At 42.1% G+C, this 12694-nt stretch overlaps 1 protein-coding gene and 1 long non-coding RNA gene across 27 annotated transcripts in view; one reads left to right on the forward strand and one right to left on the reverse strand.

The window, feature by feature from the left end:
• The window catches only part of APBB2 (amyloid beta precursor protein binding family B member 2), a 170071-nt gene that overhangs the window by 14722 nt on the left and 142655 nt on the right, over nucleotides 1-12694 (reverse strand). The window contains exon 1 of one of the 26 annotated variants that reach the window (XM_083458186.1): nucleotides 6022-6386. The exons of 24 other annotated variants lie outside the window; for them this stretch is intronic. The gene's annotated coding sequence lies outside the window, so the exon portion shown is untranslated. Of the gene's footprint in view, nucleotides 1-5924; nucleotides 6387-12694 lie in introns of those variants that run through there. One more of the 26 variants, XM_083458185.1, reaches the window with a different exon arrangement.
• On the forward strand, nucleotides 1245-9412 carry LOC310657393. Its single transcript, XR_014501737.1, has 2 exons — nucleotides 1245-5065; nucleotides 5565-9412. It is a non-coding gene; the product is annotated as an uncharacterized lncRNA (long non-coding RNA).

Genomic DNA, 12694 nt, shown 5'->3' on the forward strand with positions numbered 1-12694 from the left:
GTACGGTGACCTTGAGCATCCGTGACAATGCTAATCTCTTGCACAAAGGCCGGGGAGGGGGAAAGGTTACGGTCTCTGCAGATACAGAAGTGTTCAATATTGAATACATCACCGGAGCCCTTCATCTTGGCTTTCTTATCTATCTCCCTTACTGTGGAATCCCTTCTGGGTCATTTGCTCTGTTAACCTCAATTCTGCATTAGCTCATTTCAAACGGATTAATACGAGGAGAGATTTATGGGCAAACTGTTTACCTGATTTACTAAGGAATTTACAGGCTTCCCAGCTCCATGCTGGGAAACTTAGAAGAAGAGGCAGACGTCTGCATCGCGGCAGTTCTTTGTAAGGCAAGGAGATCAGAAACCTTTTTGCATTTGGCTCTCGCCGAGGTGGCATATATTCCATTTTATCCTCGCAACTGCCCCGAGGTGAGATTAGGCTGTGAGGAAGTGACTCGTTGCTAGTCACACAAAGAACTTTCAGGCTTTTGAATACCAGTCTCCCCAGTCCAATGCTATGAGAGCCAGTGTGGTGTACTGGTGAAACCTGGGTTCAAAGACCCACTTGACTGGGAAGTTCACTCAGCAATCTTGGGCCAGTGGCTGTCTCTCAGCCTAACTTCCCTCACAGGGTTGTTGTGAAGGTAGAATTGGGAGGGGGAGAATTATGGCTCCTTGAGCTGCTCAGAGGAAACTGACAAATGAATTAAGATTCACCACAATAGTACTTCAGTAGGGAGTGAGGGGCAGGGCCAATGAAAATGTCAGATTATGGATTATGGAAGTCCTAGAGGCAAAAAAAAGGTCACGTTGTGTAAAGGTCCAGTTAAGTCACAGCTGAATCTAGAAATTCTTTAACATGGATCCAGTATTCACTCCCTTTTTGCTGGATTCCTATACTTGATAGTCCCCACTCTCAGCAAAAAGCTGTGACAAAAAGAAGTACAACTGGCTTTCTTTGATGCAGAGGATAAACAATATGGGACGACCTTCATACCCAGCTTGTAAGCTTATCAGAGGTAGTATGTTAAGACTAGGTAAACCCTGGCCTAATGCACCGAAGTTATTACAGTGGTACCTTGGTTTAAGAACAGCTTAGTTTATGAGCAACTTGGATTAAGAATGCTGCAAACCCAGAAGTAGGTGTTTTGGTTTGCGAACTTTGCCTTGGAATAAGAACAAGTTTCGCTTCCTGTTGAGTGTAAGTTATAAGCCATGCTGCTTATAACTTACATTCCTGTACAACTACTTTTGTTTGCTTCAAATTGTAAACTCAGACCAGCCCCAAGGCTACATGGTAGAGCCCTCGCTTCGCTTTTCTTACGATCTCTTTTTGCTGGCTATGCTCTTCCTAAGTCAGGCCCATTGATTCTCCCTCTAGCTGGGAGGTAGTTGCCCTTTGGGTTTGTGTGTCGAATTTGGTGAGCCTTCCGCCTTTTTCATTTCTTTAAATCGCAACTAGGAGTGCCCGGAAAGAGAGGGGGTGCATTTCACCCTCAGCATCTAGATAGGCAACTGAGGGCCACATGAAGGAGCTTTGGAGTCCGGACAAAAGGGACACAGCTGTGACCGAGGGAACCTATTTTGCTCTTTAGAAGAAACCATTGTCTATCTGTTTCGCCTGGTTCAGGAACAAGTTAACAGGTGGAGTCAACGTGACTGCTCTCTCAACATTGCTCAATGCAAAATATGCCTCCTATTAAAAACGGTTGCCAAACGAGGCCCCTGAGCATAGTTTCCCAACACCTGCCACGTACTGTTTTATGCAGAAACAGCCGTTCACCAAAATATTAATTCTTTATGCATACACTCTGCCTGGTAGTAACGGCAATTATCAGCTAAAACTAGACTGAGCTGTTATTCTGAACCGAATCTGGAAAACAAGGGAGATTTCTTGGCAGGGCTAGAGGGGAGAGAATCAATTACATGTTATGGTATGCAAGGCTGCGGCTTTGTTGATTAGCCCAAGCACAAAATAATCCTTTTAATTTCAGGTACTCTGGTCAGCTTATTACAGAACAAGGTGGCCAGGGGAGAAAAATAACCTCTTCGACTGAAAGAAAAATGATGAAATAGAACAAATATTGGGGGCGGGGAAGAGATACTCCATTCTTTTACTTTAATTCTTTTAAATGGCTATTCTTTGGGACTAATTGGATGGCCGTGCTTATTTAACACCCAGTTAGGCATCATTTAACCATGCAATGATGGTTATGTAGCGACATAAAACAGAATTTATGTGACCACTGCCTGGTATGAACGAGGCTAGTCATTATACTACTGCCCCTTGAGACATCCCGATTAAATGCAGCCGGAAAAAAATTCTATTATTAGAAAAATGAAGGGGCTGCAGCCACAAATTCATGCTTAGGGTTGTAGCAAGAAGTCCCACTTTTGTAAGCCTTTAAAACATTGCACATAGGAAGCTTCCCAAGGGCGCAGCCATTCCCTGCTCCTGCATTCTCAATTGATCCACTGTCTTGCAAACAATGACTGTTTTCACATGTGGCGTTTAAACTGCCTTTGAAGATTCAGTCCCACTCTTCTTTTTCATTATTGTTTGTTGTCGATTGTTGTTTAGCATTAACATGTCACAAATCCATTTGCTTGCAGAATTCATTTATAACCAACAACAATAAGCTAACCTTGCTAAGAATTCTTCCCGTCAAATATTTTTCTGTCTACCGGTACACTCCAAAGAAAAATGACGTGTAGATTTAAAGGTTATTCTTGGAGTGGCCGATGAGCTTCAGAGTGGATTCAGACAAGGTAAGTGTATAGTGTACGAATTAACTACAGTGAAACTTGAAACCCAAACACTGCAAACCCGGAAGTAAGTGTTTGCAAACTTTTTGCGGAAGCCAAATGTGCTCTGTTTTGAGTGCCACACTTCCGATTTGAGTAATATGCTGAGGTCTGTTTGTTTTTTCTATTTATTTTGCGTTTTTGTGGCTCTTTTTTTGTTTTGCTTTTGTGACTATGTGGAACCCAGTTCAGCTACTGATTGATTGATTATGTGACTGCAGTACATTGTTGCTTTCATTTTATGGATTAATGGTCTTGTTAAATAGTAAAATTAATGTTAAATTGCTGTTTTAGGAGCTGCTTTTAAATGTCTGGAACGGATTAATCCATTTTGCATTACTTTCTATGGGAAAGCACGCCTTGGATTTGGAACGGTTTGGTTTTGGAACAGACTTCCAGAACGGATTAAGTTTGAGAACCAAGGTACCACTGTATCAGACACTTAAAAAAACCCAAACCCACAATTGGCCCTAGTACCTGACCTGTGAGATTGGCAACATAAGTACCAACCCTGTAGTTATTCAGCGAGAGACTCATTTTCTCTAGGGCCCTCCTACTTTTCATCAACAACAGAGTTGGTGGGTTTGGTTCAGAGATGCTGGCCACACTAAGAACTTATATTGTGGAAGTAAATGCTGCATAGAGAAACCCTGAATTGTCATGCAACTGTGTTTTGAGAGGTGCAAAGGGCCCTGTCCCTTGTACGTTGGGTCATTAATTCATGGACATACTTGAATTTCCATGTCGGCTACATGGACGCTTCCTTCCTGCTCATGAGAAACTTGCTTGATCTGAGGAAAATTAGATGCCCTCAAGAGAGCAACACATTTCACCGCTTATCCTTTTATATCATTTCTGTATGTGATTTCTCTAACTTCATCAGCACACCAGTCGAGTTGTAATTCATGGTTAAATGAAAGCTTATTAACTATATTGTGCGTTAAGTTACACTGATTCTGCAAAAGTTGACACTCATGTAAACATGCCCTGGACAGTCAATGTTCTGGTGCAGAGCAAAACAAATCACACAGAGAACAATGTCTTCCTATCAAACTTTAGCCTTCAGCCTGAATTATCCATTGTCTTGTGGAATTCTGTCAGATCTCGGCTTTCTCATCTGTCTTTCAGAATTTCAGCGCTACAATTCTTTTCCACCTTAAGCAAAACAGTGGATTTTCAATTCTTCCATAAAGTCCATGAAATATAAATACTCAGGAAAACCGCTATCTTATCCCCCTGGCATTGTTCCCTCCAGGGCATTGTAAGAAGATTGTACTGTTGTGGCTCACAGAGCTTTAGCCTTGAAGAGAAGAACTCCCTGATGGTATCAAAGCCAGTGACTTTTAAAAGTACTGAGCTCTGTTAAGAATACAACCTCAGACTTCTCTTAAATAATCCTGACCAGTCCTGCAACACATACAATGGGATCTGGAAATTTAGAACAATTGAAAGGTGGACTGCAGAGATGAAAGGGATCAGAGAGGCCATTTAGGCCTAGCCAGGCCACCCACCCCTTCACAGACTGAATAAACTAGCAAAAAGATATTCACCTTAATTCAATAAGCATGGTATAAAAGCATCACTATTTCAATGCAGTGCTAACAGCAGGTTTGCAAAAGACCATTCAGGCACAAGAGGGAGGTATCAGCAGGAAATGGAAAACCAGGAAGGAGGAGGAAGGGAACGGAATATCCTGAACACACAGGCTCCATGCTGCAACATTATGTTGCAGTTCCCACTTGTCCAAACTCTCTATCCTTTCCTAATGCAAATCTGTGGCCTTTTAAGAATAATGGAAAAAGACAAGCAACAGGGTTTGTGATACATACACTGTGGCAAATTTAACATTTCTTTTGCTCTCATTGTATCTCATGCTACTTCTCTGTCTCTTGATTATAAGTTTAATCTTTGTGTCTGGGGGAAAAAGGTAATGTGTGGAAATGACTTGAATGTTCACAAATTGCAAAGTCTTGCTCGTTTCCAGAAGTCTGCAAGGTTATAAAGGAAATGATAAAGTCTGATTCCCAAAGAAATGTTGAATGACCCTTCTGAGGCATAGCAGGCAAGTTTTAGGAGGGCAATCCTTGTTTTAAGACCCAACCCAGACCCCTATTTCTTTTTTTTAAAAAAGGAGCATGAGATATCTGAGGGAGCCTAAACATTCCTTCTAGAGACAGATCAGGAGCTCAGGCTCACTGGAAGAATACCTGTTTATCAGGAGCGAGGCAGGCACCTATGTTCTTCCCAGGTCTACAGCCTAGGTCAGGGGTCAGCAACCCGCGGCTCCAGAGCCGCATGTGGCTCTTTTACACCTTTGCCGCGGCTCCGGGGCGGATACTAGCGAGGGGAGGAGGCGCATTGTGTGCCCCGACACTCCCCACTGTGGCTGTTGCTGTACTGGCTGTGACGTCGCATGGGGGCGGTGCGTGCGTTAGTCACGCACCGTCCCGACGTCACCTTCCCGCCCGCCCGCTACATTGTAAGGGTCATGTACGCTGGTCACTGATTGAAAGGGGGCATGTACGCTGGTCACTGTTTTGAAGGGGAGTGAAGAACACACACACACAAAAAGGTAACTTGTTAATTTAACGTTTAGTTCTATGAGGAGGAGTAATTCTGAGGGGTCAAACAAAGAAATAATAAAAAAGTGACAAAAAAGTTATTTTTATAACGACGAGTTTTGCGGCTCCCAGTTTTTTTTCTTCGGAAATGGGTCCAAGTGGCTCTTTTTGTCTTAAAGGTTGCAGACCCCTGGCCTAGGTGTATAATTTAATGGGTTTTTTAAATATATTTCTGTTAGATTCAGCTAGATTCAGCACTGGGACCGAATATCTAGGATCATGCAAACAAAACCAGACTGAATGGAAAATCCTTTCCCCCACCTTGGAGATGGGTGTTTTAATATTTTTCTTTCGGATAACACTTGAGTTGGCTTCTAAAATGCATCTATCTAAAGGGGTTGGACAACTGCCATTTGATAAGGCAAAAGGGGAACTTACTTGATTACGGTTCTAATGGCAAGAAACACATTTACGTCAGAAGTATGGATTTGCAAGGCAACAACAGCTAATGCTGGTGATGAAAGACAGGAAGAAAACAGAATAGAGAAAAACAATTTACCTCTCTCTGAATCCCGGAAAAGCATGGAAAAACAGAGCAGAAAGAGAGAGTTAGAAAACATTCACACAGACAGCCCCAGTCACTCGATGCTCCTTGCCTGGTTTTCCTTACGAAGGTGCACTGAATCTATTCTGCTTCCATCCAGCCATTATTCTAGGATAAATTCTTTTCTTATGACCGAGTCTGTAAGTATTTTTGGAAACATACAATTGAGGCCAACAGGTATCAGTTGAATTTAGAAGGCCAGCAGCCCAGAAATATCAGCTGTGGAGGATAGGCTTAAAATATCACACACAAATAAGGGAAGCGGTTGGCAGAAGTGTCTACGGAAAGCCAGTCACAACAATCCTCGCGCTTGCAGAAGAAGATTGCATTTAAAGAGACAACATCAAGGAAATCATGGCATTAACGCTATTGCACAAAGGCTGTTTCAGCATTTCGAACGCCCTACGCTTTTTCAAAATTCTCATCCATTTTTTGTTATTTGCATTTCTTTATTTTTCGCTTTGGCTTTGGAGGATGAAAGAGAATGGCTGGGCTTTAAAAAAAATGATGTAAAGTAAAAGACATTTGGGATTATTTAAAAAGGGGGGAAATGCAAAGGAAGTTGTATTAGCTGTTACAGCCAGTGAAGAAGAAACATAAATTTAAGTTAAATATAGTGAAGTGCAGTAGTTAACAGTTTCAGCTGGTTCAAATCAATAATAGCCTAAATAAACCAAGAAGCAGATAGCTTTATATTATGGGCTCAACCCAGGATTGCAGTTTGTTTTGCTCTAAGGGGAGGGAGTAAAGCCGTAAAGTCCACTAGCACGCATCCCACACATATTATGGTCTACCAAGCCAAGTTTCTTGGCTTAATGTTACATGTGGATATAGAAATTCAGGCTCACACAGCATTTGAAAAAAAAAACCCCTAGTGTTTAAGACAGCAAACATAATGGAATTTAAATCAAAACTGGATGAGATATTACTGAGCGCATGGAGTTCACTATTTGCAGAACTATTGCTTCAGGCTCTTGGTAGCATTTCACACGCGGGTAACTTAATTTCATTGTTTGATAGTTAGGAAGGCAGAGAGGCAGATGTCTGAAAGATAATGCCACACCGACTGTTTCCAGCTACAGATTTGAAGAATAAATTTAGCGGGGGGGGGGGGGAGTTGACTTAACATCTCCTACTTAAGCCACCTTGAGCATGGCTTAGTATGGAAAGGCGGCATACAAATTTTAAAAAATGTTGCCGCTGCTGCGAAAGTCGCTGTGGCTATTTTACACACCCTTTGCTTGCAATGCTTAAAGAACTGGGGGGGTGGGGGTGCTTCAATATCTGCAATGTCCTTTTCATGCTAAGTCCCTATGGATGCTCGAAACCACAGATGGATCTTCCCTGTAGTGGCTAATTAACCTTTAGAACAGTCCTTCTGCTGGCACTTCCAACATTACATGTGCATCACCTCGAGCTCTTCTGAGGAAGGGCGAATCATAAATAAACAAATATTATTTATTTGCATTAGCTATAAGCCACCACTTATTTCCAGTACATGCCAAATGTGCAAAACACAAGAGTAAAAAGGACACAAGCGAGTTAATGATATACAGTGGTACCTCAGGTTACATACGCTTCAGGTTACATACGCTTTAGGTTACAGATGCTTCAGGTTACAGACTCCGCTAACACAGAAATAATACCTCGGGTTACGAACTTTGCTTCAGGATGAGAACAGAAATCATGCTCCGGCGGCGCGGCAGCAGCAGGAGGCCCCATTAGCTAAAGTGGTGCTTCAGGTTAAGAACAATTTCAGGTTAAGAACAGACCTTAACCCGAGGTACCACTGTATAGCACAAAAACATATGGACAAGAAAAGAGAATCACAAAGCACAACTACAAACTTGTGTCTCTGCAATACTGTATGAAACTCCCTTCTATAATCACAATGGTTATTTCTTCCTCCGAACCCTTGGTCACTTCGCTCCAGTTCTATCAGTACCCAAGCCAGAAACAGTCAGACATGTAAAGAATTTGAAGTATCTGCCATAAATAGCATGCGACGACACCCTTCTTTTTGTCAACTGGCAAATATTCCATGACATAATTTAGATCCAGACATAAATTAGATCCATAGTTTAGATCTAGTTCAGCCTTCTCCATCAGCCCCAGCCTGAAGTCCAAAACACCTTGAGGGAAGAAAGTTGAGAAAGGCTGGGCTACACCATTTCTCCAAAAGAGAATATTCCATTACTGCAAACTCTGCTCCACTGCTTATAGTGACTGGCTGACCAACTGCATATGTTTTAACAGTAGTTTGCACTGGAGCCCTTGCGCAAACATGAACCTATTGCTTTCTGCTGTCTTTCCAATAGTCAAGGTCTCAAATTCATAACTTCCCTATTTCCTCCGCTCTCAGGAGTTGCTGCTTTTAAAAAAAAAAAAGGTGCCACATAAGATCACTGAATAGCCGCTCTAGAGGTCTCATCAAATAAATTTATTAATATACTGCTGAAAAATTTTTTGCAGGCTGACTTTTCTTTACTAATCAATAACATGTAAATTCTTCTTTAAAAAATAATTTCAATTGCTTTACTGTTTTATCATATTATCAACGCATAAGGTAAAAGGTAAAAAAGGACTCCTGGGCGGTTAAGTCCAGTCAAAGGCGACTATGGAGTTGTGGCGCTCATATATACACAGGATAATAAGAAAGAAAATTACCTAAATATAAGACACACACACACAAATATTAATGGTAATATAACTTATTCCTCCAACTGATTTGACTCTTATAAATCTTAACTTTTACTCCCCTCCCACTGTTTCTCTGGTTTCCTATCTGCTATCTTTTCAACTGTGTTTTCTCTCTCTACTAAGTTGTTTTCATTACCTTACATCATCCCACATTGTAACCTCTACAGCTGAGTATTGTCAGCCTGTTATGATTATTTTCTTGCCATAATATTTTCCCACGTAATCTATATATATAATGTAAATACTTGTGACACAGGTAGGGTTAGGCATTCTGAACAAGTACATCCATCCTGAAAAAATAGGGCAACGGGCTATTTTATAAATGGAAGGAAAGGGCTTGGTCCATACAAAAGATTAATGTGGATTTGATGCCACACGTGCCCCTAGCATCCTTATCTAAACGCCAGCCTACACCTTTTCGGAACCGAATCCAGATTCTTCTGATCCTCTGATAAGGGGGAAAACCACTGTAAAAACACACATTGCCCAACAGTCAATGTAGTGAAGCACATTATGGTGGCACAGTTTTGTGGGCAGCTCTTTACATGTTTGACAGATTTTCCTTGTGTGCGGCCTATGACCACACCTCCTGTTTCCATTTGCTCCTTGCCTGAAATCAACATAGCCATTCTAATGACACCAGCTCCAATGATGCAGCTTGCCTGTTTCTATCAGTTGCTGCTGAAGGCACGTTTATAGTCCATATATGTATTTAGAGAAAGGCAATGGGGAAAGAAAATGAAGGGACGCAGGTGGCGCTGTGGGTTAAACCACAGAGCCTAGGACTTGCCAATCAGAAGGTCAGCAGTTCGAATCCCCGTTGCTCGGTCCCTGCTCCTGCCAACCTAGCAGTTCAAAAGCACGTCAAAGTGCAAGTAGATAAATAGGTACTGCTCCGGCGGGAAGGTAAACAGCATTTCTGTGCGCTGCTCTGGTTCGCCAGAAGCGGCTTAGTCATGTTGGCCACATGACCCGGAAGCTGTTCACCAGCTCCCTCGGCCAGTAAAGCGAGATGAGCGCCGGAACCCCAGAGTTGGCCATGACTGGACCTAATGGTCAGGGGTCCCTTTACCTTTACCAGATGCTGCTGAAGACATGTTCATGGTCCGTATGTGTATTTAGAGAAAGGCAACGGGGAAAGAAAATGAAAAAAAAAGCTTGCTCTCCAAATCCCTCCCAATATTTCTCCTGATCAAAGAGAATTTCAGTATTCCTATCTATCTATCTATCTATCTATCTATCTATCTATCTATCTATCATCTATCTATCTATCTATCTATCTATCTATCTCACATTCAAGCCATAAAAGAAACAACAGAGATGTTCAGAAAACAGCAGAACTTCCCCAATGATGCCTGAATCTCTAACAGTGCAACCTTAAATATGTTTAGGTAAAGGTAAAGGGACCCCTGACCATTAGGTCCAGTTGTGACTGACTCTGGGGTTGCGGCGCTCATCTCGCTTTATTGGCCGAGGGAGCCGGTGTACAGCTTCCAGGTCATGTGGCCAACATGACTAAGCCACTTATGGCAAACCAGAGCAGCGCATGGAAACACCATTTACCTTCCCGCCGGAGCGGTACCTATTTATCTACTTGCACTTTGATGTGCTTTCGAACTGCTAGGTTGGCAGGAGCTGGGACTCAGAGGCAAATTCCACTGCGTTCGATGGAGTTAACTGCCACATCAGTGTGCGCAGGGTTGCAGCCATTGATTGAAATCAAAAGCAAATCCTACTGAACTCATTAAGACTTATGAGTAAATATGCTTTGGATCAGGGTTGAAAAGCTGTTTTGTAACTGCTGGGGATGTTACAGTTTGGAAATTAATCCTATTTCTCTATGTGGTGTCGTGGACTTCTTGCAACTTAATAATTAATTCCACACAGGATAGAAACCCATTCAGCTGGCATACTTTCACAGCTGGATGATCCAGGCTTGGCTGAATGTCTGTGTTTTTCAAGAAATTCCCCTCAAGGCTAAAGTCGAATCGTATATTTTATAGAAGGCAAAAAGTGGGGCTTTCAACTCTGCCTTAATCGTAAATGAACCATGGCTTTTTCAAGACTGTGGAAAAAATACTGAGCGCACTGTGGGAAATGCATCTAAGCTGTTTTTAGCCCCAAAATGAACAAGCCCCTGTAGGGCCAGCAACTGTTTCTTGCATCAAAATATCAAGCTACTAGATCTGAAATGGAAACAGCTGGTGTTGCTGTGGGTGTCTACAGAATCCATGGCTATTTAAAGGACCCTGGTAGGGATAATACTATGGCTTTCATATTTTTATCAGTAATGATTATCTAAAGGAATATTGGGAAATCTCTGGCCCGCCATCAGCACTCACGACTCCCCATGTTGACTGGAGCCGACGGAAATTTCCACAAGTGGGGTTCCCCCTTTCCGCTTAATGGGACCAGAGTTGTGTGGCTGGTTTGAAGAATCCTTAAATCAATGTTTAATAAATAAGGGGCACCTGGAGCTATTGTGCGTGAGACAATCCACACAATTCATCAATCAACAAAAGTAGCAAGTGGTTCCCTCTGTCTCGTTCCGCTTTTCCTGGAGAGAGTCAAGGCCACAGGCCAGAAAAATCACCAGAGAGAGATCGTTCCAAATCAAAACACAGTGGTACCTCGGTTTAAGAACAGCCCTGTTTACGAACTATTCGGTTTATGAACTCTGCAAAACCGGAAGTAGTGTCCCGGTTTGCGAACTTCACCTTGGTCTAAGAATGGAATCTGAATGGTGGAAGGGCACTGGTGGCGGGAGGCCTCATTAGGGAGAGCGCGCCTCAGTTTAAGAACAGTTTCGGTTTAAGAACGGGCTTCTGGAACGGATTAAGTTCGTAAACCGAGGTACCACTGTAATGTACAATAAGGAACTGGCTGAATCATTTCCTAATGTTGCCATGGTTTCCCGCCTTCTTCAAGTATGCCAACCCCAACAACAATCCCTTATTAAATTACGGTCAACAACAGTTCCATCAAAGCAGTCCTCACTATCTGTTCTCTCTACAGAATGGGATCTTTTGAGAGAAATTTCTTCTGTAATTTCATATCTGAATTTGCAGCCAAGCAGATCAGAAAAGGGGTATTGGCTACAAGAGCCTGGATATAATTTGTTATGTGTGAACATGTTTCGTAACTTTGTATGTGGTATTTCATGATGAATCATGGAAAGAGACGCAGGATACAGGAATGCTAAGCACGGCAACCAAAACCATTTGAGGCAAACCTTTACTATTGGCTTTTCGTTTGTTTAAAGAAAAAGCTCCGGCAATTGGAGACATAGAGAAGTTAAACAGAAAAACAATTTATTTTAAGAACAAAATTGATAAAAGAAAAGATGTTGCAAGAGATGTCTCTCAAAAAATTGTGGATGTTACAAGCTTCTAAACAAGGTGGTAAACACACAGCTTCTTTTCACTTCAGCATCTTAAGCTAATTGTATAGGTGCTGCAGCTTAGGTCTTAATCTTCTTCTTTGGCGATCAATCCAAGTAAGTTTGTCTTCTATGAACACAATCTTAACAGCGAGTCTGTAAGTGACTGTGGAGGCCAATTCTGGATCCACACATCCTTCCACAGTGAGGACATAGGTTTCCGGGCAGGAGTTGATCACGGTGAGGGTTTGCCAAACGTGCCTTCCTTTTAGCATGTTTCTCCATTTCGTCCTGAGTTTTGAGTGTCTTCAAAGCCCATGACACCTTTGGTAAAGACAGTTCACCAGTTGGAGAGCTTGCAGGCCAGTTTTTCCCAATTGTCAGCGATTATACTACATTTTTAAAAGATTTGCCTTGAGAGAGTCTTTAACCTTCTTTTGTTGACTGCCAGCATTATACATGCCATTTTTAAGTTGAGAATAGAGTAGTTGCTTTGGAAGACGATAATCAGGCACCCGCACAACATGACCAGTCCAACAAAGTTGATGTTGAAAAATCATTTCTTCGACATTGGTGATCTTTGCTTCTGCCAGTAAACTGGCATTAGTTCGCCTGTCTTCCCAAGTGATGTGTAAAAATTTTCGGA

Source organism: Podarcis tiliguerta, assembly GCF_965153285.1.
Source record: "Podarcis tiliguerta genome assembly, chromosome: 9".
NCBI classification, from domain to species: Eukaryota; Metazoa; Chordata; class Lepidosauria; order Squamata; family Lacertidae; genus Podarcis; species Podarcis tiliguerta.